This window comes from Artibeus jamaicensis, unplaced genomic scaffold (assembly GCF_021234435.1).
Source record: "Artibeus jamaicensis isolate MK-2021 breed Jamaican fruit bat unplaced genomic scaffold, CSHL_Jam_final scaffold_660, whole genome shotgun sequence".
Classification (NCBI taxonomy): domain Eukaryota; kingdom Metazoa; phylum Chordata; class Mammalia; order Chiroptera; family Phyllostomidae; genus Artibeus; species Artibeus jamaicensis.
The window spans coordinates 10,571,394-10,598,330 of NW_026522052.1; the positions used below are offsets into that span (position 1 = coordinate 10,571,394).

Consider the following 26,937-nt stretch of genomic DNA (forward strand, 5'->3'; position numbering starts at 1 on the left):
GCTGAGCGGACGAAGACGCGGACAACAGGAGAACTCCCCCAAAATCACGAAACTTAAAACTGGCAAGAAATCCTGACCTCCATCTTCACTCCGTCCCCCGCCCCCACCCTGTTCCTGCCAGGCTGGCCTCATTTTTATGATTGCATTTGAATAATTCTTGTTACCCTTGCCCCAGAAAAGGTGTTCAGACGAAACTCGGGTTAGTTATTCCTATTCTCAAGAGCTTTTTCAGCTGTGGGCTTCCTGGGGGCGTTTGGGTCACAGAGGGAGGGACCGTATGATGGGCTGGGGCGGAGGGAGAGATGAAAGGGAGTAGAGGCTTTGTCAGTAAATCACCTCTTTGCAAATACCAGGCGAGCCTGTTCTCTGTACCGCTGTTTTCATTCTAAAAGGTCCCAGGGTTCTGGGGGGTCGGGTTGGTGTAATATAAAGGGAGACCAGCTGGGCTGTTTCAGCCCGGGCCCGCCGGGGTGGCTTCATCTACTTCGGGGAGGACATTAATCTAAGTGCCTTCTCAGAGGAAGGCCAGGCGGGCATTCCGCAGAGATGCAGATGCGGGCGGGCTGGCTCCACAGCTCAGCACACGGCCCCGGGGCATAAAGGGACTGGAGGACCCTTTCTGCCGCCCTGAAATTTTCTCTTGGCTCCCCGTAGAGGAGCCATTTCAGCCACAGTCAGGCGGCCATTGATCCTCTGACCTCGAAGCAGGCAGGGGGCCTGGGGAAAGCCCAGACAAAGACACTGATGGAAGCAGGGAGGCAGGGAGTGAAACCCAAGCCGGCCAGGTTTTCTGGAAAGAATCCGACCCCAGGAGCTGGAGGCGGCCCCTTCCCTCCTTCCAGGCCTCTGGGTGACTCCCATCTGCCCCCGTCCCGGGCAGGCTTGGGAGCCATTAGCATTTTATGGCTCAGAGAAGGCAACTGTGGCCTTTTTAGCATCGCAGCCCTGATACGCTGATAACACTGTTTGTCTAGATCCTCCCAGGCCCCCCAGTTTCAAACTCCAAAGTTGCCTGTGGAAGAAACTCTTCCCCGAGAGCCTCCATTAGAGAGAAAGCTGAATCCTCTCACCTTCACACAGAATCTCCAAAGACTTCACTGGGTGGATTTATGTCGCCCCAGCCTCTGATCTGTGGTCAGAGACTCTGGCTGCTGACAGCATAATCGCTATTATATATTATACATTGTATAATAATAATGAATGCACTTGCCCTTTTTATGTGGTACAGAAGCGGCCAGATCCTCCAACCCAAAGGCTGGAGGTCAGGCTGCTGGAAACTCCCAGAGGGAAGCCCTCTTCAGATGCAGGAGGGGGAGGGGAGATCCTTTTGCCCCTGCCTGGGACCCCTGCTGGGAGGGTTTTCTCTTTTTCCCTGGGCCCCTAGAGGGTTGCTGTTGCCTGCAGAGTCAGAGGGGGGAATCAGGCTGAATGTAAATACTTAACCCCATCGGACAGGTGTCAGGAGCCGCACACAGTATTGCAGGCCACAGCCACTCACCGCTGACTCCCTCCTGCCCCCCCACCTCATTTTCTGAAACCTAGTTCAGCACCCAGCTCTTTCTTGATCAGGAGATCCATTGGCATGAGCTGTCAATTTTTGGAGTCTTTAAAGTACTGTGATTTCTACTAATACCCTTTGGATGCTTTAACATGCCCATTGTAATATTTTTAAGTATATCTTGTTTTGACTTTTTTTAATTTGCAAAGGCTTAAAAAATGATTATTTAAATCAGAAGTGGCAAACACAAGACCCACGGGCCGAATCCGGCCCTCCACCTTGTTTTATCCGGCCCGGCACCTTGTTTCTACCTGGCGGCAGCACCGAGCTCTCGCTTCACTATTCAGGAGTAGTTACATTTATACAGTTCTAAAATTACATTCGGCCCTTTGAAGGCAACCACAAGGCTGATGTGACCCCCCAGTAAAAATGAGTTTGACACCCCTGACCTAAATGTAACCATTCTTTTTATAACCATTTGGAGCAAATATTTGTCTTGGCTGGACAGCCAGCTGGACACTAGCGCTAAGGATAAAGAGCAGAAGCAAAGATGTTCAGGTTTAGCTCCTGTCCTCAAGGAATTTTTATTCTAATGAAAGACAAAGCACTGACGTATAAAACATTAAATAATGAAAGAACCCAACAGATGAAACGAGCTAGCCAACAATCAATGAACTAATGAATTCACAGTAAGTCAAAAAAGAACTTCATGAGTTCCATACCTGCCTGTTGGCTCTGTCAGTGAGTCTAGACTTCACTTCAGATCCCCTGCTGTCTCTCCCCATTGTACTTCTGAGAATGAACACGAGGTTGAAGAAGGGCCCCGTGTCACATAAGTCAGCGGCACACCAACATTATAACCGCACGGGAGCTCCTGCCAATCCTCGACACCACTCCTAAACGCTGGTGTTGCTAAGCTTCGGTCCTGGGCCGCCTTCTCTCTCTCTCCGCACTTGCTTTGCCTTTAGGATAAGCAGCCTGCACCAGCCCAGGTTGTCTCCTCTGAGCTCGAGACAGGTACAGTTGGTGGCATAATACTGTTTATGTCGCCCTGTGAATAAACATTTAAAACTTTGTATTAGTCTGCTCTGGCTGCCATAACAAAATACTACAGGCTAGGTGGCCCAAACAACAGACATTTATTTTCTCACAGTTCTAGAGCCCGGAAGTCCAAGATCAAGATGCTGGCAAAACTGATTCCCAGTGAGACCTCTCATTCTGGCGGCAGATGGCCCCTTCCTGGGGTGTCATCACAGGGCCTTTCCTCTCTGTGCACCCGACACTGCCCTCTGGCGTCTCTGCCTGTTCTCATAAGGGCACCAATCCTATTGGGTGACGGCCCCATCCTAGGACTCTGTTTACCTTTACCTCTTACCTCCATGAGCCTCCCATCCAAATGCAGCCGCATTGGAAGTACAGTACATAAACTTGCAGGGGGGCAGAATTCAGTCCGTACCACTGCCAAATTACCAGCTCCCTCTTTCTCCACCTAATTAATTTTGACAAATCTTGATGGATGGTGAGTTCCTTTGGGGTGGGGGTTAATATTTTATTTCATCCCAGGGCCCTTAAAACCTGGTACAGGGCTCAGTCCAGAAAACATGTTAAAGAAATACTTGTTGCGCTGAACTGAATGGAACCTCTTTCTCCATCACTGCCCAGTCCTGGCTGAGGGACTTACCACCAGTCACCAGGCATATTTTGATGATTTCTTCACTTGTCTAATGCCTCCAACAATCTCAGTGCTTTCTATAAACTACCAGCAGAACGTTCTACCTAAAACATAAGTTTATAGGGTTTGGCCTAAGGTGTTTATTGAGTCTTATAATAAAAAGTAGGGCCTTCAAAGCCACCTTCCTTAGCACGGCATCCAAGTGCCTCCTCCTCATTCGGCCCCATCTACCTGTCAGGCTAATCTCTGGGATCCCTGCTCCGCCTTGCAGAGGAACCCAGTGCAGGCCTCGGACTTCCTCTCTGGGAGTCTTTACAGTTCGGAGTTTCTGGGTCCACCCCTAGAGAAAGCGGGTCTGGAGAAGGGCCTGGGAAATAAGGATTTTAAAAGCTGCTGTATGAAGACAATGAGAAGATAAGCCACAGACTGGGAGAAAATATTTGCAAAAGACGTACCTGATAAAGGACTGTTATCCAAAATATACAAAGGTCTCTTAAAACTTAACAATAAGAAGTGGACAACCCTATTAAAAAATAGGCAGAGAGCTGAACAGACACCTTCCCAAAGAAAATAGCAAATAAACCTATGAAAAGATGCTCCAGTCATAGGTCACTAGGGAAATGCAAATTAGAATGAGGCACCATTACACACCTATTAGAAAGGCCAAAACCCAAAACACTGACAAAACCAAGTGCTGGTGAGGATGTAGAGTTGGTGGGAATGCAAAATAGTCCAGCCACCTTCAAATACAGTGTACTGGGTTCTTAGGAAAGCAAACAAACTCTTTACCATATGACCCAGCAATTGCACTCCTTTGCATTTACCTAAATGAACTTGACAGTTGTATCCACACAGAAACCTGCGCACTGATGTCTATAGCAGCTCCATTCGCAATGGCCAAAACTTGGAAGTAAGCAAAATGAATCAGCAGGTGAACAGAAGATTAAACTGTGGTCTGCCCAGATAATGGAAGACCATCCAGCACTAAGAAGGAATGAGCTATGGGGCCATAAAAACACATGGAGGAATCTTAAGTGCATGTTCCTAAGTATGAGAAGTCAATGAAATGTCTACATATTATATGATTCCAACTCTATGACATTATAGAAAAGGTACAGCCATGGAGATGAGAGGAGGATCCATGGCTGTCAGGGGGTAGAGAGTGGGGGGAGGAGTGAACAATCAGAGCACAGAGGATCTCAGGGCAGTGAAGATCCTCCACATGACACTATAGTGATACATACGTGTCTTTATACATTTGCCCAGACCCACAGAATGCACAGCACCGAGAGCGAGCCCTGATGTAAACAATGGTGGGTGATGAGATGCCAGCATAGATTCATCAGCTACAACTGTCGATAGTGAAGGAGGTTGGGGAGGGCTGCAACAGCAGGCATGGGGATCTCCACATGTCCTGCTCAATTTTGCTGTGAACCAAAAAGACTCTAAAAAAACAAAGTTTATTCCATTTTTAAAAGCTGCTGCAGTGGGAGGTTTGGGCCCTTCCATCCTAGGGCTCAGCAGGCCAGAACACCCTGTGTTGCTCAGCCCTTTTTGCTGTTCCTTCAGCCTTGACTTCTCGGTCCCCCTCCTACCTTCCCAAATTCCATATGCTGTTAAGATTTAGCTCAAAAATCATCTCTTTTCCAAACTTCCTCGGCTTCCGCAGCAAAGAGCACCAGCTTTGGAGTCACGTGGACCTGGCTCAAAATTTCACCCTGTCACAGGAAGACACTGACACTCTCCAGGTCTCAGTCTCTGCCTTTGTGAAGTGAGGATGGTCAGTGTTTCCAGCTCATGAGCCCATGGGGATTGGAGAAAATGGTGAAAGCCAAGATCTCAGCACAGTCCCTGGCACATGGCAGGCTCTCCAGTAAAGGGAGCCATTAGATTTAATAGCCCTTACCGCAGGCCTCCACAGCACTCGCCAGTGCCTTTATTATAGCCCTGATTTCACTGGCTTGAGGAAAGGAGACAGCACTTCCTGAGAACTCTGTGGCAGAAGCGCTGGGGCAGGCGTGGGCAGCTGTGAGCACAGATAATGGGAGCACAGAGAGAAGGGCCGGTGGCCCCAGGCCTCCTTTCTGACCCTGGAGCTAGGTGGGACTATGGTGCGGAGGAAGCCAGGACCAAGCAAGGAAGATTCTGTTCCTGAGTCAGTTAACCAGGGCCCACCCCTTGGAGATGGACAGGGTGGGAGACGTGCACTGTGTGAAAACTAGAGTGAGTGTTCTAAGTCCTCCAAAAGGTGAGGGTCCAGGACTCCGCTCTGAACTGGAAGTAGGGACGTCCAGGCCCTAGCCCATCTCCGATTCATTATTTGGCCCTGTGAAAGCGGCTGGACTCTGCCATTCTACTCCCACCCTCTGCAGATGGGGGACGCAGCCTGTCCTCGGGGTACATGATAGTCAGTCAGTTGGGTTGTGTCTCTGACCAGCTTCTCTAATACAGGAGCAATTCAATCCTGAAAACACCCAGAAAGCCTGTCTTCCTTACGGTACTGACATAGGGCAAGTTTCTTCGAGCGCCGCCCCTTCCTACTGCCAAGCCTTACTTCTCCCAACTGCCAGTGCACACACAGGCACACACATGTGCAGCACATGTGTGTGCACACAGCACACACAGGCACACACCCACACAAGCCCTCCAGGGAGCTACCAGGCCCTGGCTCCAGATGAGAGGCTCTGCGAGATGCAGGAAATAAAAGAGGAGAATTGTGAGTGATTCTCCAGTTCCTCCCAGGTGCTGGCAAGGGGTGGCAGTATCGCAGCCAGTGTGAAAGAACAGAGAAAGAGGAATATTTTATTTAGACTCTAAAATGTTACAATGATTTCCAAAAAAGGGCTGCTGTGGGAAGTGGCATCCCAAGAGCTTGGTCACGACACTGTGAGGGAGGAAGACACGAACCTGTGACGTCCAACACAGCAGCTGCCAGGCCCAAGTGGCAACCGAGAACTTGAGATGCAGCACGTGCCAGTCCCATAATGGGTTTAGAAGACTTAGTGTTCAAAAAAGAATGCAAAGTGATTGCTAATAATTAATTTATATACAGGGTGGCCGAAAGCAGGCTTACAGTTGTGCATATGGTAAAAAGACACATGGGTTGTCATCATTACAACAGCTTCGCTAACTCCAAAACAGGTCGTGGTGCAGCTGTAAATCCACCTTTGCCCCGCTGTATACTCGATATTGAATGATACTATTCTATTTATGTCGAATTAGATAAAATCGGCTATCAAAATATGTTCATCATTTCTTTTATGTTTTTGATGTGGCTACTAGAAAATTTAAAATTAGTGTGTGACTGGCATTTGAGTCTCACCAAAGCCTCTCTCTGGGCTTTGGGCTCTGTCTCTGCCCAGTGTAAACTGCATTTGCATGCTGAGACCTTTGTCATTGACCTCGTGTCACTCCGGCTCCCCAGCTCTTCAGTCTATTCTGCTTCATGCCTACACCCCCCAGGACCAGCTGAGGGGTGGGGGGCGGGCAGCAGGACATTTGCTACCCACTCCCGAGACTGCAGAGGCTCAGCTCTCCCTCTTGCATCCCAAGGGCTACACAAGGTTTTAAAACTCCTACTCTCCCCAACACAAAGTCCTCTTCTCCTACCTGTACCAGAGCACCCATTCCTGAACTCCTAGTCCCCCACCCCCTTTCAAACACCTCATCACCATCAATCACAACGGTCACCCCTGCTGTCACTGTGCTCTCCCCTGGCCCTATTCACAGTCTCACCACCCTCATCCTCACCATTCTCACAGAACTGCCCTGCATCCTTCTGCTCCTCCCAGGCGTTCAGAGATGAGCCCTACAGAATGATGCTGCACAAGCCCTCCAGAGCTGAGGATTTTGCATGGCTGGACTCCCAACTTCTTTCTGGTGGCTGGGACCTACAGCAGCCAGAGCAGGGCTTGGAGAACCAGGCAACAATTCTGGGAAAGGAGAAGCGGATCCTGTCCTATCACATTCAGAGGGAGGGGGAGGAAGAGTAACCAAAAGAGGGAGAAGATACCCAACTCACCCAGGGTGGTTTGCCTAGCAAGGGTGAACAAAACCAGGGGTTGACAACAGCAATTGCTCATCCCTATGGATGATTTGCTAAGTGCTCAACATGTGCCCCCCCCCCCACTGTAACACTCAGGTAAGGGGAGTAACTTGTTACCAGGTATGGACTTGGGCGCTCTGCCTTCAGAACCCACACTCCAAACCAGGATATGATTCTGCCTGGCTTCTTTGTAAAGCAAACATTCCCTCCCTCCCTCCATCATTCATTCGCTGGTTCACTCACTCAGAACGCAACCAACGGCCTCTAAAAAACATACCTACCGGTGTTGGTTCTTGTTCAGCATCTAAACTGGTCAGACACATGCTAGGCCCTTAGGCTATAAGGATGAATAAATTACAATCCCTGAACTCACAGAGATTGTACAGGTTTATGGGGCCAGCAGAGACTTAGAGAAGTCTTCCTCTGCCTGCAGATCCCACTCCCATTTTATAGAGAGAAAAACTGAGGCCTCCATGAAGGACAAGGATGAGGCGAGCCTCTAATCTCCCCTGTTTTAATAGGGCAGGTAGGAGTTGGGCTGGATTCTCTAACCAAAGCCGTCCCACCCTCCACTGGAAGTTCCGCAGCACACTCTGTCACTGCTCGCCTGCGGGCTTCCTGATAGACGCCACACCTCTTCTCCTGCCACCCTCACCGCTGGCTGCTATCGCACTGCACAGAGGAGCAGCCACACTGAAGTTAAAGCATCCTCTCCAGGAATTCCACTCCATCCAGCGTACCCCTGTCCTGAGTCCTTCTGAACTGCGTGCTCACAGCTCCACTATGGTAGTGTGCACATGAATTCCACTGTGGACACACTCCTGCACTTCAGATAAATTCATTAGCTCCCTGGGCAGATTTTGAACTTCTTAAAGGCAAAGGCTAAGTGCTTTTTTCATATCTTACCTTGTCCTCCCAGTGCCCCAGCATTTGGTGGGAACCTTTGCCTATATGAATTGCTTGAATCAATGGCTTGGTCTACTGTGCACAGCTATAACTCTGTACACACGTGTGTGTATGGGTAGTATCCTGAACCATGCACCATGGGGGTGTTTGTGCATACAGGCATCTGTGTGGACATATGCACGTGTGTGTGGCTGAATTCTCCAGCTACTGGAGTTTTGGAAGCTTAGACACACATCTGTGCCATCCATCAATTTCCAGACATTATCTCTCATGATCATTTCCTGCCAAATCTTCGAGTTGCAATTAAGAAAGTAGATAATTTGAAACATTTTCCTCTGCATGTGGAGATAGATTATAATCCTAATTTGATAAAGTCTGTTAATGACTCATTAGCTACCCTTGGCTTCTCCTCAGGTCAGCCAGCTTCCCGGGCGCTGGGTGAGAGCGTGGCTCAGGCCACTGATGTTATCAGGACCACAGCACAGAGACAGAAAGACACAGGAAAACCGCAACCGCTCGACAGCCCTCGAATTCTTTTTTTCTGCAGTTCCCAGATTTGGGCACAGATTTTCTTTTCCTGGCTTTGAACAAAGCCTCTAATTTCCTGACAACCAAAATGCTCTCCCCAGGGTCTTTGCTCACAACTGGAAGTGGCCTGCACAAAGCCCCCTGCAGAGGTAGCAGGGAGAGAACCACTGTTCTCAGACCTCTGGGCCCCTGTCCCCCCACCCCTACCACACAGTTGGGTTCACAGGAAGTGTTCCCCAAGGGTGTTCCTGGGAGTACTGACTACCTCAGGCTGTTTGCAGGTGGTGACCACACATTGGCCCCCCTCTGCTTTGGCGGACCTGGAGGCGGTAAGTACAAAGGCCACTTAGATGGACCTCCACTCAGCCCCTTCCCTCCCAGCAGAGGACCCCCTCTCCTAGCCTCAGGCTTAGATGGCAGAATGTTCCCCACACACTAAAGCCATGGGTCACCCACCTCTCAGAGAGTGGACTCCCGTGGCCATGTGCACAGCACACAGGCACGCACGAGCACAAGTCACAAATTAGTGTGCAGGACACAGGTCCCCAAGTAGAGAGGCTGCATGTGTACATTTCCAAGACCTTCTCTGAATGACCCTTGACCCTGAGATATGGCAACAGCACAAGGAGGAAAGGGAGGCTCGGTCAGCCAACCAACACAGGTCTTTGTTACCTGCCTGCTACGTGCCAGGCACTGTGCTACGTGCTGGGGCGACAGTGACACACAAACAGGATGGATAACCTGGGGATCAAACACAGCAGGACCAGTGGTCACTGCATTCGGACCTGGGGCAGGTCAGGGCAGCATCTGCAGTCAGGACCAGCTTCCAGAGCACTAACTCCCTGTCTGTCCCTGCTCCGCTGTGTCCCCACTGTCACTGGGGAGGCTTGGGGTGAGATAAAAAGCCTCTGCTCCCCCACCTCACTCTGGCCTGTGCAATCGATCAACGTGACAAACGTCCTCTGGGCAGGACCCTGAGGCTGCCTCCTTGGCCACCCACCCCTCCCTGCTTGCCAATGAGTCCAGGGAGATCTGAGCAGAGGGGTGACGGATAGCCCTGTCGAATTGTTCCAGACTCCGAATCCAACAGGGGCCTGGAGAGCTGTATAAATCAGAGCGGGGCCAAGCTCTCGCCGGCATGAGGGCTTGAGGAGGGAAATGGAAGGCGAGGGACCGTAAAACTGTCTGTGGACCAAGCCACTTTATTTCAAGTCAGGGCCAGGGAGAGGAAACCTTTGCCTCTCAGGAGACAGACTCATTTGAAAAGGAGACTAGACTGGCAAGGTCTGGGTGTCTAGATGCACAGAGAGGCGGGGACGAGAGAGGCTGTTCCACAGACGCTGGACAAGATCATCCTCATCTCTGGTGTCCACGTGTTCCCCTCACCCAATGGGAACACTAGCAGTGGCATGAGGCTCAGGTCCCAAACTTTGGTAAGATTTCAAACAATTAGCCTCTAGTGAGGACAGAAGAGTCACATTTTACCTTCTCCAAGGCAGGGACAGTGGAAAAGAAGAAAGAGGCAGTGCTGAGCAGGGCTCTAACCATCTGGCACGCTCAGAGGCGGCAGGAGTCCTCGCTACCTTGTTTCCTTGGACACTTACTGAGCAGCTACTTCCTGCAGGCCCTGGGCGAGGGGGCAGGGATGCAGCGATGATGGGCAGGCTGGTTTGGCCCTGCTCTCAAGTAGCGCTCGGTCTGGTGGGAGAGGCAAGGGGGTTGACCCATGAATCAGGGGCATGTAGTTTGCTGCCCCTGATCAGAGCACTCATAACAAACCGCCACATTCATGGATTTGCTTGTCACTCTCCCCTCATTCGACTGGAAGCTCCTCAAAAGGAGAAAAGAACGGGAAGCAACATTTCAGTGCTGGTTCTCAGCTCCCACTCAGCACCTTTACAGTCACTTCCTCTCCACCACAGCATCTGGTAGAGATCTTCATGGTGGCCTTCTATTACTCTCTCTGCAGGTGAGAGACCAAGGCTCAGAGAGGTTAATCTACTTGCCCAAGACCAAAGCTAAGTGTGTATAGTGTGGGTGGGGGGAGCTGGGACCCAACCCATTTCAGTGTGTCCCTACATCCTGCACAGGGTCTCTCTCTCTCTCTCTCATGTTGTGCCTTCAACACCTGATTTAAAAAGGTGCTGAGCAGTGTGTGATTAATGCTGGGTGGGTGGGTCAGGGAAGACTTTGCAGAGAAAGGGCTTACTCAACAGTTTCAAAGAACGAATGAAATCTGCCAGAATGACACAGATGGAAGTTGATGTAGATGGACATGACATGCAAAGTAGCCTGGAGGTGTGAAACGGCGTCAGGTGTGCTGCCCACCTACTCAGAAGCTCCCCGTTTCACCCATGACCCCCTCCCTCGCCCTCCCATCTCGGTCCTGAGGAGCTCAGCAGTTGGTAAAGATGCAAATGGGCCGCAGAAACACAAATGGGCCTCTACCAGGGAGGGAGGGTTTTAGCTTTGTTGTTACTGTTGTTATCATTCCTGGGACTAGAATATAAGGTCCAGGCAGGATCCAGTCTGCTTTGCTCACAAGTAGAATTCCAACACCTGGAGAGACAGAGCAGGACTGGGGAGATGGGTGCTGTCTACACTGCAGCCCTCCCACGATGTTGGTATCATTGGGCCAGTCTGGGAGCCTCTCTTGTTTGGGGTCAAGGAAAAGCATTTTAAGGCCAGACAAGAACCAAGGTAAAACCAAAGGAGATGAGGCCCAGGGTCACTGAGCAGCTGGCAAAGTCCAGCCATGCCTTCTCACTCTTGCCATGTCCTCCTCTCTAGTTCGGGTACCCAAAGGAGCACGTGAGCACAGAGAAAAGGGTCACAAGCAGACCTGGGACTTGCCCCCAGCTTTCATCCTATACTGAAGGGACAGGCGTCCTCATGAGGCAGAAGCCTGAGGAACATCAGTTTTTTATGAAAAAGAGGTGCTTACAGGGAAACCTACAGAACTGTGAGACCCAGACGACACCCAGTCACCCATCCACCTTCTCGCGCCCTAGGGGTTATTACCCTGGGAAGGCCTACCTCTAGAAATCACAAAAGTATTATTCACCAAGGACGAGAATGGGAGAGGCTAAAAACGGTGATTGCTGAGTTTTGCAATAATTTCTTTACCAGAACAAAGGGGGAGGTGGTGGGAACTGGCTGAACAGAGACATCACAAGCCAAGGGCCTGCAGTGGGGGGTCGGTCCACTAAGCAGAACCCTGAGAAGGTCAGCCCTCGGAGGCACCAAGCTCCGGCTAGAGGGGGGCATTGGTGAGAAGTCCATTTATAAAGGGGCTCCCACCCATCCCACGCAGCCATCCAGCCATGCCCCTCTATCCTCCAGCAGACAAGAGCATATTTCCCTTGGAGAACCTGAGTAAGAACAATTTGGACTAGGGATGCCAAGCGTGGTGGAGGGTGCAAAGAATTAAAGGTCTGCATGCTGATCCATGTGTCCTTTAGTCTTCTCTTTGGCCTTGCAGCCAGCCCCCCACCCCCCACACCACCAATCAATGGACTGGAAGATTCTTCTTTAAAGAACTGAACAGCCGCAGAGAGAACTCTGCTTAGTGATCTCTGAGGTTCCCTCAAGGCAAAGGCTCACCTTCTACCTGACCCCCCTAGAGCAGCCCACCAGTCAACAGACTGCAACTTACATAACAAGCTTCCCAAATCGACTTCTAGTGCCTCTTTCTTAAATATAAATAAACAGTTGAGAATTCAGATATTTAAAGGAAGCCTCAAATACAACCAAGGGAGCAAACAAACAGGGAAAAAGGGAGGTCTGAGTTGACAGAGATTTTATAAGGAGAAAAAGAAAAGTTCAAAAAGAGCCAACAACACTAATTCAAAAGATAAACGGAAAGGTTGCATTCACTTAAAAAAAAAGAAGGGGTTACAAAGGAGAAAATTAAAAAGCCTCTTTTAAATTAAAAGTACAGTTAGCCCTGGCTGGTGTGGCTCAGTGGATTGAGTGCCGGCCTGAAACCAAAGGGTCACTGGTTCAATTCCCAGTCACAGCACATGCCTGGGTTGTGGGCCAGGTCCTCAGCAGAGGGTGCACGAGAGGCAACTACATATTGATGTTTCTCTCCCTCCCTTTCTCCTTCCTTTGACCTCTCTCTAAAAATAAATAAAATCTTTAAAAATACAAATAATGTTTTCCAAAAACTCATAAAGATTAGAAGATAAAGCTGAGGAAATGGTCTAATGGGTGAAACAAAAGGAAAAAGAGATAAATAATAGGAGAGAAATAAAGGAGCTTCACCTCCCGATCAGCCCATTACAAACAATAAGAAAATATATACACCAATGCCCACCACCATTGTCATTATGACATTTTAAATCATGAGGGATAAATAAAAGTTCCTGAAATCTTCTAAAGAGGAAAAAAACAGGTAAAAGAAACAAGAATAAAAATGACAGCAAATTTCTTCCAAAGTAACATCAGATATTTTCAAATAGCAGGGAAATGTCTTCTAAATTCTCTACAAATACCTTTTTCAATCTAGAATTCTATACCCCAACCAACTATCAGTCACCTATCGGAACAGTACAGGGATATTTTCAGGTAGTCAATGACTTGAGACAATTGCCTCTGAAGCACTCATTCTTCAGATGCTATTGGAGGATGGGGTTTAGTAAAGTTAGGTGATGCTCCCATAAAGAAGGTAGAAAGTTCGGGAAATAGGGCACGTAACACAGTAAGTCAGTAAAGGAAATATTCAAAATGATGGTAAAGGGAAGCCTCTGGATGACAGATATTCAGTATCCCGATGCCAGAGCAACCCATCCAGATTAGAGCAGAGAGACAGAAGGGTCTTGGAGGGATAACGGTGGGGTGAAAAGTGGAACAGATGGACTTGCAAGTAGGGGACCCATCATTGACAAGTATATAGCAGAGTTGCTGAACCACTTTTTAAAATTAATTTTAAGTGCACGTTTATTGATATCAGGTCAATTAAAAAAGAAGCCCTGGCTGGTGTAGCTCAGTGGATTGAGCACGGGCCTGCGAACCAGACAATTGCGGTCCGGTTCCCAGTCAGGGCATATGCCTGGGTTGCAGGCCGGTTCCCTGCAGGCCAGTTCCCAGCAGGGGACGCATGAAAGGCAACCATACATTGATGTTTCTCTCCCTCTTTCCTTCCCTTCCCCTCTAAAGATAAATAAATAAAATCTTTAAAAAAATAAAAATAAAAAATAAAAAAGGAGGCAATTGCTAACTAACTTCAGGATAAATAAAGGATTGTACAAAATAGGAGACATGACCACAGCACACTATTTGACTTAGGAAGTAAATAATATTTGCACAGTCATTAGTATATAAACTCAAATATCAATTTAAGAAAAAAGAGAATTCATATCAGAGAGATAGGAGGGAAAGTACAAGGATAGATTTGGGAGAGAAGGGTGTGGAAGAACTAAGTTCTCATCTACCATGAAAGTCAATATATAATTGAGTAAATCAAGAAACAGAAGTATACGCATATTATTTAAAAACACAGTAATATACACAAAAGAGAAAGAACCATAAGAATGGAAAGTGATCACTTTGGAAAATAGGAGTTGGGAGTATGAAGGGGTGAGGCAAGACAACTGTCGATTTCCAATCTATGTGTGTGTGTTCTTTGATTCAAATAAAAATGAAACTCTTTGCAAAGGGTCTCTATGGCACACACACAGTTCAGCTTAGCTTCTCAGGATGTGGGGATCAGGTGGTGATTTGGAACCAAAGCTCTGACCGAAATAACTGATGCATTTATATCTCAGTGTCTGCACATACCCTTTGGGGATCTCACGGAGCGGCTGGTGGTCAGGACTTTCAAAGACTGAGAAACCTGACCCTGGACCACAGTTGTGGACGTTGCAGGCACTTCTCAGACATATCTTGGTGAGTCATGTCTGAGCCAGCTGCCCTCCCCGACCAAAGCACCTTGATGAACAAATCCACAAGCCCGTAACAAGGTGAACTTTCCTTCAACCTTGGAAACTCTTCTACGATATCACCTCTTGTACAAGTTTTTTCTGATGCCTCCTTCTCAAAGAGTCCTTTTCCCCCTCTTTTGGCCTACTTTTGAGCCTTCTGTGGACAGCTCTAGCTGGAAATAAGCCATCTCTTCCATGTGTCCCACTGGTAGCCACCAGCTGCTGCTACTTAGGCTGCAGGACAAACAATTGCAAGTCACAGGAGCTCATGTCACAAGGATGTACCTCTTATCTCGCTAGGTATCGGCGGGGGCTGGTCCTCTCTGTGTCTTTTCCCTGTGTGGTACCCAGCTGGAGGGACATGCCTCTGGACATGCCACCCTCCTGGCAAACAGAAAGAGAGAATGCAGGTGGGACCACAAAATGTCCCCAAAAGCCTCTGCTAGAAGTAACATCACTTCTGCTCAAATTTTATTGGCTGAAGCAAGTCAGTCACGTGATCAAGGCTGATGACAATGGCATAGATAGTATAACCTTCTCACAGGCAGAGGCAGTAGGTAACTGGGTGTAATCCCAGCTACTATAGTCTCCTTGGTGGGACTCACATCCCATTTTTGTGTCCTGAACCCAATACAATGTTTGCCACCAAGCAGGTATTCAGGGCATCTTCACTGACTTGAACTGAATTGTCAAATAATAACTTAGCCTAATATACAAACTGGAGAACAGAGAGAGGTTTGGGAAAGGGAATGGGCCTGAGGTAGAGCTGGAAGGACAGCGGAAATAAGCTCACGGTGTATGGACTGGCTCTGGGCTTGAAATATAAACGCTTGGGTTCTAGTTCTGACTCTGAAAGTCATTACTTCTCTGGGCTCATCTTTGATGTGGAGATGAACTAGAGGACCCCCAGGGTCCCTGCCGGTTCTAACCTTTTAGTGGTCTGTAATGGTATCCTTCAGTCCAAGCTCCTTACCACCTGCTTGCCAATCTGCTGGCTTCTGTTGGTCACGGTATCCAGTTTTACAGCTGGGAAGAAAAATCAGCCCCAAAGTCACTTCTGTGCTAAATGAATTTCTCAAAACTGAAAATTCACCCATGACAAAACAAACAAATGAAACTATACTTCAAAAATAAATCAGTGTTCAACGAGAACGTTCAGTGGTAAGTGTCTGTGTTTTTAGACAAATCCTTTTCTGTTTCGCACACCCCTCCAGACGGGGGGACCTCCATTGCACAGAAGCCAATCACCATGACGCTGCAGGACAGAGGCCCCACGTCCGAGAGCATCAGCATGGAGTCCGGGCTCCCACAGACACTGGGGCGTCGGCTGAAACTCGCACACACCGAAACCTGGTTTTTGTTTTTTTGAAGCTTTTAGAAAATAATTCATCTAAAGAGCCTTGAGAAATTCTACAGCTAATAGGCTGAGGTATGAAGAGCTTGAACAGAGGCTGAGCGCTGAGCCCCACGCTCACATCGGCAGAAGGCGAGTGCTGGGATGACCCTGTTCGGGTAGCGAAGCTGTCCCCTACATTTCCACCCACAAATCCCGGACGCCAGCCCAGGCGCCCACCACCACCAGGTAATGATAACGACATGCATGTAGCATTTGCTGTCTGCCAGAACTGTGCCACGTTTCTTCCATGTACCGACTCTCGTAACTATCACAGCAAGCCCAGTAAATAGGTGCTGAGACCGTCTCTGTTTCACCGACGGGGTCCAAGGCACAGACGGGTTAACTGGCCTGTCTGTCTGATGCCACACATGCCATGGCAGGGCTGGGCTTTGAATCCAGGCACCTAGCTCCAGAGTCTCTGCTAAGGCCACCTCTGTGCTACACTGCCCGAGTGTGCAATAGGCTGCCGAGCTGGATTCAGTCCTGGATATAGACGTAACCTGGAACTGTAAACGCACCATCACCCCATTGTCCTTAAACAGCCCTTTCATCTGGTCCCCGCAGCAAGCAGCCCAGGAGACTGGGGTGCCCACCCTCTAACGGCAGAGTGAGGAAACGCATATAAACGGCTCCCTTGAAATACCAGAGGGTAACTTTTCAGGTGGATGCCATCTATCCTCCTCCGTGACCGAGCGTCCGGACTCCGTGCCCCCTGGCCTGGGAGGGGGTAAGGACAGGTAACCTCTGGGACAGACAGGCCCGGCTTCTGGCGGCCACCGCACTGCAGTCACCAGGCCAGGCTCTTTCCTGTAAGGCCAATCAATACCGCCCCATCCCACATCCCCACCCTTTCCTGGTCCTCTGTCTGTAACTGCTATTGATTACAGCAGAGCTGGGAAGCAAATGCCAAAATATATCAATCAATCACCAAGATGGCAAAGAGACTTTATTAAAACCATTACACCTTCTTCTGTTTTCCTACCCGCCCCAGCTTCCTCAGCCCAGTGGCCATTTCTTTTGGAAGGTTTCCAAGAACTTTGCAGACATGATCTGCTGGCTGGTGGAATTTCCTCTGTTTGGGGAAAATTCAGACCCAGAGACGGAGCAAGAACAAGCCCCACAGTGAGAAGATGGAAACCAGGTGTGCGAGCGTGTGCGTGTGCACACGTCTGCACAGTGCATGTGTGAAAATGGGCAGGTACCTGTGTTGGTTTGAAGAAAAACCTAGAACCTACTCACATTTCGGGAATATTTTGTAACTATCACTGAAATTTTTACAAATCAGTTTTTTCTGGTCACTTAACGTCCCTCATTAAGTGGTTTAATCATGAAATTTCACTTTATAATTGGGTTCTAATTGGGTTCATTTTAATGCTGAAAGAGGTAATTTGCATAAGCAAATGACAGGTAACAAAATCCTTTAGGGAGAAGCAGGAATCCAATGAGCCCCAGACCTGGGGAGTGGGCTCAGGATCAGGAGTTCGGCCCTCCCCCAGACCGAGTTCTGCCGCCGGGACCCAGACACGGGGAACAGTAGAAAAGCATTTTGAGAACTTCAGCAGATCTCTAGGCCAAGTGGAAGCCTGCCTTGAGGCAGGAGAAGCGAATGGGAGGCGAAGTCAGGAAGAACCACTGCTGGTCAGTGAAAGACCGAAAAGCTTTCTTCATAAGGGAAGTCCAGGCAGGGATTTAAGAAGCAGCGCCAGTTCCACGCAGCAACTTGACAGCCCTCTTTCTGGGTGAAAGCATGCTGGACTCAGAGAAGAAGGGAAAATAAGCAGATCTGACATCGCATCCCAACTCTGTCACCAACCAGCAAGGATCCACCTGCCAGGAACCTGAACTAGATCCCATCGAAATGTTCCCAGGTTTCCAAGCTCCTACTATCAACACAAGTCATTGAAAAGTTCGCTCCCTCAACAAACATGTACTGAGCTCTTGCTGTGAGCAGGTACGGTAGACATACAGAGGGTCACAGTGGGATGGGCCAAGCTCCGAGCTGAGGGCCAAGGGTGAGGCCTTGTCTGATAGGACCATGTCCTTATAAGAAGATGAAGAGACATCAGCATGTGCCCAGAGAGGCCATGTGAGGACAGAGCCAGAAGGCAGTCCTTACCAGAAGCCAGTCCTGCTGGCCCCTAGATCTTGGACTTGCATCCTCCAGAACTGCGCTCTAAGTCCCCAGCGTGTGGTCTTTTCTTATGATAACCAGAGCAGACTGACCCAAGGGGGAGAAGGGAAGCCACTATGGTGCAGGGGTCAAAATCACTTCACCTGGGCAGGGCATGAGGGAAGGGTCCCAGAGGGGCCGACATCCATGCAGTCTGAGGACTTGCAGGGAAGGGTCCCAGAGGGGCCGACATCCATGCAGTCTGAGGATTCGCAGGGAAGGGTCCCCAGGGCAGGTGCCTACACGCATGGAGACCAGGAGGTAAGAGGCGCAAGTTCTGCCAGAGGAGCAGAACACGATTTCTGAGGAAGGAGCCTAGGTGCCAGAGGCAGAGCAGCAGCCATGACGTTGAGGAGGGACGGGGAAGCCAGCTGGAGGTTTCAGGGGCCAACTTGCCCCCAGAGGTCTCCAAGACCAAGAAGCTGTTGTATCTTTTGAAACTTGGAACTCACACTGTTGAGGCTTCCGATACTGCTGGAAAAAATGCCAAGATGGGTTGTTGGGGCACAGGGAAGTAGTCAGCCTCCTCCCCACCCCAGCCAGGGAGCTCCTTCCTGGGCACTTTGCATATTTCCTTGTGGAAATGCTTGGCTTTGTCTTTACACACATTTTCCCTGCCTTTCAGAAAGTCATCTTTGGACACCCGCCTTCAGGTCTGCAAAAGCTTTGCTCTTTGTTAATAACTGTAGTGCTATGTAGTTGGCTGATGCTAACCCTGTACCGGGCACTGTTTTAAGGGCTTTATGTACATCAGCTCTTTTAATCCTCCCAACATCCCTGTGAAACAGATTCTATTAACTACAGTTTATCAGTGAGGAACCTGAGCAGCACAGAGAGATTAAGCCAGTTGCCTGGGGCCACTCAGCTAAATGGAAAGAAAGCTCAGCTTTATAATCGAGGCGGGCTTCGGTGTCTGAGCTCCCAACCTCTCTGCTATATTGTCTCTGGAAAAAAGGAAAGAAAAAAAGAAAGACACTGGGGCTCCATTAGGTTCCTGTGGCGACTTTAAGTTGTGGGGGTGGTTCTTTCTGATTCTAGAGTCTCTGCTTTTAATCTGTTGAGGGAATATCATGGAGTGGTTGAAGAAATAGGAAATCAGGAGCGACACGTAGGGCTCTGGGTAAACCACATAACCCAAACATCATTATCCTGTACCACCTCATTCATTCACTTAATAAATACTTATCCAGAGCCTACTCCAGCTCAGGTACTGCACTGGGAAAAGCAGGAAAAGAGGAGGAGGTAGATAATGAGAATGACTGTGACCCTCACCTGCCCCGTCCCCTTTGTTCTCATCTAAAGAGCTCAAGGACTTCACCTTCCAGGGGAAGGGGTTGATACACAATAAATACAACAAATTATTACAGTGCAACTATATATTTTTATCAGTATATGCCATTTGAGCTGGTGGCGAAGGATAATGGGAATGTCCTAGGAGGGTAGCTGGGCTTCTTGGAGTTTTCCTGGCAAGTAAGTTGTAGCTCCCCAAATAACTGGACACAGACTGTGGCCCAGCCCTGAAAACGAGGCACAGCTTTACCGGGGTTCACACACCATTGTGGCAGACAGCCAACAGGCAACAGCCAACAGCACCGGGCAAGAATGCCGCTTCTACGCATTTTCTGGGCTTTGTGACTCTCGGGTTGTGGAGAGCAAGGGAAGAGAAGGTGGAAGAGTCATGGGTTTCCATTTGTACAGTTGAGGCAGCTCTCAATTTCCACCTCCACCTCCCTCAAGTCCTCTCTAGTTCCCTGCTCCCTCAGCCCCAAGTCTTAGCCTTTCTTCCCAGTGTCCTTTCTCCTCCTCTCTTACCTGCCCTTCCTTGCCACATGGTCCCAACAGTTATTCCAGCTGCAGATTCTCCTCTCTGCCCAGCCCCAAGAGGAGCTCTGTGCCACAAGAGGTCCTAGGGCTGCAGTTCAACGATCTGCCAGCAGGGAGCAGGCCTGGTGCGAGTCTCCATCCTGCCCCCAATCTCCCAGCCCCCAACCCAGTCACAACTCCTTAGAGATGCAAATTGAGAAGCAGCCTTCCTAACCAGTGAGGGCTACTAATTCTCCGACGAGTATGCAGATTTCCGTACTGCCTTTGCCTGGGTTTATTTGTTTTACTTTGCAATAAATTTAATACAGACTCCCTGAAGCAGAGAGGCAGATGGACTATAAACTGCATTTTGAGCAGCCTTGGTTGCTAGGTTTGTGTGGGTTTGATCCCTGCTTAAATTATATCTATGAAATTTGACATGGATTTGGGTCTGGGGTTTGCCGGCTCCTTGGTGCTCTGGAGCTGCTTCTAGGGAATTTACTAGGGTTGACGTGATCACTGGGGCTCTGATTTCTCACGGAGGCTAACAAGGGGGCTGGGGAGCCTGGCTAGAGCGGGACCAAGGGAAAGCATGTGAGCGGGCTGGGTGCCGCCTGCCCATGGTAGGCAGCGTCAGCATTGTCGTCCCATGCTCCTTGCAGGGCCCGAGGTCACACTCACCAGGGACCCTGTGCAGAAGCCTGTGCTGGCCCAGGCAAGGAAGTAGAGGGTGGCAGGGGGTGGGGGTGGTTGTGCAGCGCAAAGCGCCCACAAGAAGTTCAGAGTAGAAGAAAAAAGTCTGATGCACGTGTGGGGCAGACATAACTAAAACATCTAGGAAGAGGCATGGACAAGGGCAGTAAAAGTCAGCATTGTGCAGCAATGTAAACGGGGCATGAGGGGGCGTGGCGGGCAGGGATGGGGGTGGATTGTAACTCACCCCTTGCCTGGTGTGGCAGTGTGTAGCCTTCTCCCCTCCCCTGGGCCCTCTAGAGGAGCACTGAATATGAGGAGGTGTGATGAACTCGGAGTATGACAAGCTGGGTTCTTGCCCCAGTCCCCCCAGTCACTACTTTGTGCAAATACTGGATAAGATGCCTGCCTTCTCTGAACCTCAGTTTCCCGATCTGCAAAATCAGACTCACGCGATTATCCTGGGGACCAAGTGAGATGACGTCAGTGAGAAGCCTGGACACTCTAAAAGGCAGGGCCATGAACATTATGTAATGGACCAGTGCCCCCTACATTGCGAATTGACCACTGAGTGGAGTAGGAAGGACCTGGGGTGGAGGAAGGGTATGAAGGGAGCTTTGAAAAACTGTCAGTGCAATTGTGGAATGAGTGGGCCCCACAGTCCAGATGAGGTGTGGGGTCCAGCTCTCTAACTTGGTCCTTCTGCTCACCTGCATGCAAAACCTGTCTGTGAGAGGGGAGGACAGGCTGGGGCACCTGGGAAGGTTTCAGCAGCAGCACATCCCAGGCGCTGCTCTGCAAAACTCTGAGGGCCCAGACCACCCAGGCTGAGACGGGCCCCCAAGACCCATCTTTCCTCAAGGGGGAGCCCCAGGAACTGGGCAGAGCGGCAGACAGGCATGAAGGAAGGGCCCCTTTCTCTGCCTCCCTTCTCTGGATTTCTGCATCCTTTAGCCAGAGAGTGGAGTAGGGGAGGGAGCTCCAGGCAGCAATGAAAGGAATGTGTTTAAAGAGCCAAGACAAGAGAAAGATGAGTTGCCAAAGCAAAGGAGCAAAGAGAAGGCAGAGAGCAGATAAGGAAAGAGGGAGGAGCCAACAAAACTGAGATGTTTGTTCCCCTGCACGTTGGTAGAATCCCCAGAGGGAAGGGAAGAGTGAGTGAGAAAAGATCCAAGAGGACAGGGAAAGGAAACAGCCGAGCTTCCCCTGGGGAGATAGAGGCCGGATGAAATGGAAATGGGGACTTGGTCACCACTGGAGAGAGAGGCTGGGAGCTCTGGCAGCAGTTTGCTGTTATGGGAGAGGAGGGGTCGTAGAAGCTGGGGGTATCTCACACACAACCAGATTGGAAATAACATTGAATTCAGCCCAAAGCAGGGGGCAGAGGGGGAAGGGGGTGAAAAACAACTGGTGGAATTCTCTCCAGAACAACAGCAGCCCCCTCACTTCTCCAACCTACCTGTCCCTTCCAGCCCCAATAACCCATTAACACAAAACGGTTAGTTGCCAAGATTTTGCTGAGTTCAATTTGGTGATCCCCATACACATGCCAATGATGTGTGTGTGTGAAGAAAGGGAACCCTGAGTGCTGCAGCAGGGACGGAAGGACAGGCTGTGTCTGAGGGTCAGGAGGAAGGGAAGGGGGTGAACGCAGAGAGGACAGCCAGTCAGATGCCTGCTCTTCACGGACCCTTCTGAAGGAGGGTGAAGAAACCCAGCAAACACAGGCCACGAGGTCAAGAGGATGACCATGCAAGTGCTCCAGAATTGTGGGCGGCGGGTGGGACAGTACCACCCTCAGACCTACCACCAGGTCTCTGCCTGACTGTGAACTTCAGAAGGAGCCCACACTGATTCTTTTCCAGGTCCGCCCCTCCCTAGGGGCAAGGAACAGGGCGCTCTCTCCCCCTTCTAGGTCACATTCCAGCTACCCAGGCCAGCCAAGGATGGCTGTCAGGGGTGGAGGGAGTGCGGTATGAAACGTGTCGGGGGTATGCCCTTGCAGAGAGTGTGAGCAGGTCTTGGGACTGGGGCCGAGGGACACAGGGTCCTTGCAGTGTGGAACAGAACTAGCGACAGGCATCATGGGAATGGGGGGCATCACTCGTGCCTTGGCCCGCAGAAACCAGCAGCTGCCCTGGGCACAGGGGAGCCTGGCTTCCCAGGTGCAGGTGAGGAGACTTAACAAATGGTAAAGGTTAGAAGCTTAAAGGGAAAGGGGGCAAAAGGAGGAGGGACAATCCGACTCCACGTGTGTATGGCAGAGGAGAGTGGAGACAGAGACACAGACAGATCTCCCGTCACGTGCGGCCCGTGTATCTGAAATTCATATTTGACCGGCTGTCTTATATTTTATCTGGCATTCCTCCCTGGGACCCGAGGGGTTGGAGTGGTGGCCCCAAGGTTGTGTCACGAGTTGGACGAGGACAGGGGCCTTGCCCAGGAATAAGAGGTCAAAAGCCTCCTGGAGCTACACAGGCCAGAGAGCATTCACCCCACTGTGGACGCAGCTGCAAAAAACAGGGTCCTTTTCAAAGGCCCCGGGCTATATAGAGATTATGGCTGAAGTCTCTTATCTCTGAAAAGGACTTCAGGATGGAATCAGAACTCAAGTGATATATGAGTGAGTCCCTCAGGGAGAAAAAATAAAATCTCTTTTTGCAACCACTGGAATCCCAGAGAGAGAGAGAGAGAGACAATGACAGAGAGAAAAAGTGCTATAATAACACTTTTCTCAAAAGTTTACACAGTTTGGCCCTGGCTGGTGTGGCTCAGTGGATTGAGTGCTGCTCCCCAGTTCAATTCCCAGTCAGGGCACGTGCCTGGGTTGCAGGCCAGGTCCGCAGTAGAGGGTGCATGAGAGGCAACCACACATTGATGTTTCTCTCCCTCTCTTTCTCCCTTCTCTCTCTAAAAATAAATAAATCTTTAAAAAAAAGTTTATACAATTCTACACTATTTTTCTTTCTCCTACTAAAATTGATGCTCTTTAAAGTTCTTTTCAGAATCTAACCTCTCCGATGCTACATTCCAGGAATAAATAAAGAAGTACATAAATCAATAATAACCCTATGTTGACCTTGAACTGTTATGAACACAGGAAAAAAAATCAATGGTTGCAAAATGAAAAAGGACAGATTCAAAGGAAGTTTTTTTAAAAAATCCAAAAAAGTTTTATGAAGGTATTATGAACAACAGAGAAGGGAATAAAATTAAAACAACAATAATTTAAAAAGCACACCCAACAGTGTCCTCCTGTTAAGTAATTGGATGAGATTCATCAGAGCAGCAACTGGTGCTGAGTGTTTTTTTAATTTTCTCCCTGCTGGGCCATCTCTTCTCACAGAATCAACAGACAGATTGACTACTTGTCAGAGAGGAAGCTTTCACAGAGCACAGTTGAAGTCTTCAGTATTTATTTTTCCCTCCGTACCTCCTCCCTAAAGAGAGAAATCTGATCATTATTTTTTAACAGCCCAAATCTAGAAATGATTACTTCTGTGCATGAGGATTATCTGATCACATCATGCAAAGAGTTAATTGCCCCACAGCCCACCCGGGAAAGCTGGGTTCAATAAGAATTACTAGTTGCCTTTCCTTCTGAAGAAATCAACTTTGAAAGGGCGAAAGACAAAGGCAGACCCAACAAACATGCCAGTGTGGCAAGTGAAGGCCAGAAGGGCACCCTGGGGCCTTCAACAAACACAAATTTTGCAGAAATTTGAACCAGGCAGGAGAATGGGGCCCACAGCATGGGGTGGGGGTGGGGAATGACTAAGTTTTAACCCCCCACCCACCCATGACTGAGTGTCAGGGCTCTGCACTCTTCCAAAGCAGAGATTTAAGTTTTGGGGAAAAGATATTATGTATGGTTCAAATTGGACTAATACTGCTAACTTATTTTTTAAAGAATTTTATTTATTTATTTTTTTAGAGAGGAGAAGGGAAGGAGAAAGAGAGGGAGAGAAACATCCATGTGTGGTTGCCTCTCCTGCACTCCTCACTGGGGACCTGGCCTTCAACCCAGGCATGTGCCCTGACCGAGAATCAAACTGGCAACCCTTTGATTCATAGGCCTGCACTCAGTCAACTAAGCCACACCAGCCAGGGCTTAACTTTTTTTAAATTTTAGAACCTTGTTAGCTATAAGCATTGGGAAGTCACACCTGGCTTTTGCTTGCACCGTGTGCTGCGATGGAAAAGTCTGTGTCCGTTTCAGATGTTGGGGAGAGTATGTCCCCTCTTTGAAAAGGGGACTGTACATTAATCTAGGATCAGTAACACGGTGGAGTGGAAAACTTTGGACTCTGGGGCCTGATTCTAACATAATTTGCTAGTCAGCTCTGCCAGTGTGCGACTACTCCGTTTCAGCTCTGAAACAGTTGTTATACATGTGCCATGCAGTGCTCTGGGGGGCAAATGAGATAATGGGGGCAGAATAACAATTTTTTTTAAAGTGTTGCTCAAAACATTGAGAAACATGTTTTTCCATGACATCATAATAAAGGGCAAGCAGTTTCACTCACGATCATAGTCCCTTGACTTGTCTGCTGGAATTCAAGGAGATTGAAGGGACTGTCGCTCCCACTGCTGCTGTCGGCTGTGCATGAACACTCAGCATGTGATAACCTGGCATCGGAAACCAAAGGGTAAAGGGCAAATTACTTCATAAGTGGAGAAAGAAATTTGAATTGCTGTCTCATCACTGAATAAGAAAATAAACTCTATCTGGATTTAATACTTAAATGGGAAAGGTAAGATCATAAACTAATAGAAGAAAATATGAGGTGGGAAAATGCTTTTCAACAAGATCCAAAAGCAACACCGTAAGGAGAACACTGGACTGATTTTACATCAACGCTATAGCTTTCTGTTCGGGGAAGTACACCACCGGTGGAGTTAACAGGTGGGTAATGCCTGGAAGCAGACGTGTGCACTAACAAATGTTCAGGGAATCCCAACAAATTAGTAAGAAAAAAAGAGGAAGCAATGGGAAAATGAGCCAAGTACATAAACAGGTAGTTCCTAGAAAGGGAAATTCTAATGGTTAATGAGCCTTTGAAGTAATGTTTCACTTCACAAGTAATATGAAAAACACAAAAGAAAAATATGATGCTGCTTCACACCTAATAAATTAGCAAAAATTAGAAAGCCTGATAATACCAAGTGCTGGCAAAAAATGAGGACAAGCAAGAAAGCTGATGGATGGGAAAACTGGTACGGCAATCTGAGAGAGCATTTGGGAAGGTGACTGGAAGGAAGGAGGCAAGGCCCCACCCAGCCCCGACACTCTGTGGGTACATGCCCTGCAGAAACTCTCACCTTGCTGATGGTGGGAGCAAAGTACCTGGGTGTCCATCAGCAAGTGAACAGAGGGGTAAACTGTGGTAACTAATAGGATATAAGCCCCTTTTTCAGACCCTCTTTGCCAGAGCTGGCTGGACCCCAGAAAGCCATGACTGACCCTAATTGTTTTATGAGCCTCTATCCTCAGGGCTAGAAAATTACTGGAAGTGCCCTGAAGGCTCAGAGGCTCCAGGAATTCACGAAACAGGACATACCGGACCCTGCCCCCAAAGATAACATTGAAACAAGCTGTGGTCCATGCAAGACCAACAGAAACATCCTGCTCTACAGCTGCCCCATCACCCAGTGAAAAAAAGCCCCGACCCCTCAAGGCTGCTGCTGGTGCATAGCTCCACACCCAGCCCCTTCCCTCCCTTAGGAAAGTAAAATAAAACCTTTACTCTCCGCATTTTCTTCCGTTTGTGAATTCTTTCCCAGCCCGTGTCACCAACCACCCTAGCAGTAACTACAGATGACAACACTTTATGCACTGGTAAGAAGAAATGAATAGATCCATTTAAAACAGCATGGCTATGTAGATCTCCAAATCAGAGCTGGGACGAGGGTAGAGAGAATAGATTTATAATATTATACCATTTATGAAAAATTTAAAACTCACAAAGCAATGCTACATGTTTCAAGAACATATATGCAGATGAATAAACTGATGGAAGGTGGGTTGGAAAAATACATATCATTGTGGGTATTGGGGTGCTCTACCCAGACCCTTCTTCAGGGCCGATGTGCCCACCCAGGTGCAAACATATCAGTGCTGAGACTCAAGGTTGTATCCTCAGGGAAGCGCTGCACCTAAGGTTATACCACTTCAAGAGGTGTGGTCGACAGCGGACGGCTGGCTGGTGCAGAGATATAAAAGGCTTGGAGCCCCTTGTTTCAGTATGGGAAAACTCTAAAGAGTCACGCCAGATCCAGAGCTTCCGTGGGCTCAGCCACGT

General features: G+C 49.0%; 1 protein-coding gene across 3 annotated transcripts in view; it reads right to left on the reverse strand.

Annotated features, from left to right (window-relative positions):
* PKNOX2 (PBX/knotted 1 homeobox 2) overlaps nt 1–26,937 on the reverse strand; it is a 296,595-nt gene that overhangs the window by 248,874 nt on the left and 20,784 nt on the right. For 2 of the 3 annotated variants that reach the window (XM_053659460.1, XM_037134196.2), the window contains exon 2: nt 25,162–25,264. The gene's annotated coding sequence lies outside the window, so the exon portion shown is untranslated. Of the gene's footprint in view, nt 1–2,220; nt 2,240–25,161; nt 25,265–26,937 lie in introns of those variants that run through there. The other variant, XM_037134198.2, reaches the window with a different exon arrangement.